Here is a 3,183-nt window from a genome sequence, read left to right as displayed (position 1 = left end):
GCACTTTGATATCTGCAGCTCATCTGTAGGTTCTAGATAAAAACATCATGTCAAAGCTGATAAAAGAAAACAACTGTGCTGAGAACAAAGTAGAAAACCTGCTTCCTGTGGCTCCGTTCCTCTCACCTCAGTCTTTTACCTTTTTTACTGAGTTGCATGCTGAATAATCAACAAAAACAATAAGTGAAGACTGAATTTTTAGCTCTGTTCTATTAAAACCTAAATATTCCATTAAATTAATTATATTTAGTTTGAATTATTTATTTTGTCTGTTCTCTGTATTATAAACATTAAATACATCCAGGTTCAGGTCTGTCACACAAACACCTGAGTTCATGTTTAATTACATTAAGTCATTTATATTTATTCAGACACTTTTATTCAAAGAGACAATTAGAAATATCTAAACAAGGAGAACTTTACTTTAAAGTGCTGTAGGAGGAGCTGTTTTCATTTCAGGAGGTGGAAGTGAAACATTTTCTTTAAATTTAAAGAAGAGTTTCTGTTTTTAGCAGGTTTTAAATAATTACTTTTACTATCACTACTGTTATTATTACTATTACTATCACTCTCTCTCTTCATTCATTGTTTAGCTCACTCGACCACTGCTCTCTTACTGAACCAGGAAGGAAGAGACCCGTGGTGCGTTCACTGACAGCTACGGACAAATCACTGGCCATAAATTCTTCTTCTGATGACTATATTTAAAAACATATATTAATTCTAACTGTTTAAGTAAAGAGGAGACGACTGGATTAGGGTAATCTGATTACTCCTCTGCCTTGTGCTGATTTTTGAAGCATGGTTCACAGATTTTAACTGTATGAACACAGCAGAGACCACTTCCTGGTGTGTTGGGGAGGTGACTGACAGACACAGTTACAGGTTCTGCTTTTTCCAACTGAACCTCAGTAAAGTGTTTTGTTGGACTCAGTTTTAAATGGACTTTATTTAAAACTAGTTCACGTCGCTCCGTGTTTTCATCTCACTTTTCATCCAGCTCTTCTCAGCTGATCGTAGCAGAGCAGAGAGTGTCTGCAGCTTTTATCCTGCACATGTGCTCTTGTAAAAAGTCATTAGCAGCACGTTTACATGTTTTCATGCCACAGTAATCTGAGTTCTCTGGGTGAAATGTACCTGGAGAAAACGTTTACATGACAGTTCAGAACTCGGCTCTCTGGAGGAATCCGACTTTACTGACTGTGGATTCAAACGTTTGTGTTTCTTCAGTTTCTCTTTTGTCTTGTCCACTGTCAAACCTCAAAGTAACTTCAGTGTCTTTCCTCTTTAGTGGTGGCTTCAGTTATGTGCTGCTCAGATGAACAAGGTTAGTAAACTTCCTCTATCACAGTCTGAAACCTAAGGAGCCCCTTAAGGGTCATTCTGAGAATATGATCCCTGTACTGCAGTAAATCCCCTCTGTCAACAGAGAGTGGTTCAAGTATCACTGTAACTCAGAGAGATAGAGACAGTCAGTTAACAGAGGACAGAACCAGCTCTGCTGAGGCTGATGGAGACAAACTACAGCTGGGATGGAGCTGCTGACTGGGACTGGAGCTGTGTCTGTGCTTTAAAAACTGTATGAATCAGTCTGTAGATAGAGATACAGGAAGAAAGGTTTGTTATTATTGTTATTCATACAGTGTTTAACCATCATCAGCTGTTCAATCAGCCTCGTTGGTGCAGGTTAAAGGCTCCGTTAACTAACTGTGTCCGTCTTACTACAGCGCTGTAACGTGTCCAGTCAGGTTAAGTATAAGTTAATACACTGACACTGCAGAGAGACGATAGTGGATATATTAGTGGAGAACACAGTTACGTGCTCTGTGACATGTTAGGAGATGAATTTACTGCTCATCACTACTTTTAAAAGAGCTCTAATATTGGTCCTGGGCCACTCAGCATATTTAACCATCATTAACTAGCAGGTACAGTGAGCAGCATAAAAAACTGAAGCACAGACACATCTGTAGTCCTAATACATAGGACCATTACAGATCTGAGACCTACAGTGACTCTGTTTTAGTCAGCCTCAGCAGTGCTATATCCAGGTTAATGCCAGGTTATATCCAGGTTATATCCAGGTTATATCCAGGTTAATTCCAGGTTATATCCAGGTTACATTCAGGTTTATCTAGGTTATATCCAACTGTCAAAAATGTCACCACCATGACCCTTAAGGGACTCTGTAGAAACTTGTCGTGTCTGAGAAACACATCTACACATGAATGTTCATAATCCAGTCTTTTATTTACTGATGAATTCACTTCTGTTATTTGAGATAAGGACCACGTTTCATGTGGGCAAAGTTTAGTCAGTAGAGTTGTTTAGATGTTAGCTGAAAATTAAAGTGTTTAATAAATAACTGACTTCATGACTTTTACTTCCTGTTTGTTTAAATCTCAAGACGTAACAGCAAAACCTGGAGAGGACGTCACTCTGCAGTGTCAGGGGCCCAGAGATGAAGCTGTTTTAATGTTGAGGTGGACGAGAGCTGATCTGACGGCAGAGGACGGTTACGTCTTCTTTATGAGAGAAAAACATTTGTCACATGAAAAGTACCAACATGAATCTTATCGTGGTCGAGTGGAGCTGAAAGATCCAGAGATGAAGGACGGAGACGTGTCTGTGATTCTGAAGAACGTCAACATCAATGATACTGGAACATATGAGTGTAGTGTTGGATATGGAGGAAGCTACCCGAAGGTCTTCAACAGCACCAGGTGAGTTAGTGTGTGTGTGTGTGTGTGTGTGTGTGTGTGTGTGTGTGTGTGTGTGTGTGTGTGTGTGTGTGTGTGGATCAGAGTTGAAGCTGCTTCCTGGTTGTTGATGTGAGAGTGAAACATCACAGATCAGATGTTGGTGTTGATGAGACTTTGTAGAAAACAGCTGGTATGAGTGATGGGATCAAAGTGCAGTAGATAATGTCTGACAGGAGTTTGAAGAGGAAATGGATTCTGTTGTGTTCTTCACTCATCACCTACCTGACACCTGCTGACTCACTGCTGACTCTCATCTGCAGGTGAAGCAGCTGGACGCACTGAGGATGAAGGAAGCAAGGATGGATGGGACGAGGAGGAAGACGGAGGAAACACTGCTCTAATTATTGTTGTGATAGTTGTTTTGTTGTTGCTTGTTGTTGGTATTGTTGGATTTAGGATCCATAAAAAATGTGGACGACCT

The 3,183-nt window shown here is 40.1% G+C and overlaps 1 long non-coding RNA gene across 1 annotated transcript; it reads left to right on the top strand.

Moving 5' to 3' along the window:
* Nucleotides 1–839: 839 nt before the first annotated feature.
* LOC117153089 lies at nt 840–2,683 on the top strand. The gene is made up of 2 exons (XR_004463522.1): nt 840–1,327; nt 2,408–2,683. It is a non-coding gene; the product is annotated as an uncharacterized LOC117153089 (long non-coding RNA).
* The last annotated feature ends 500 nt before the right edge of the window (nt 2,684–3,183 follow it).

This window comes from Anabas testudineus, chromosome 18 (assembly GCF_900324465.2).
Source record: "Anabas testudineus chromosome 18, fAnaTes1.2, whole genome shotgun sequence".
NCBI classification, from domain to species: Eukaryota; Metazoa; Chordata; class Actinopteri; order Anabantiformes; family Anabantidae; genus Anabas; species Anabas testudineus.
The sequence above is the reverse complement of the archived record's forward strand: the minus strand, read 5'-3'. Positions and strand labels throughout refer to the sequence as shown.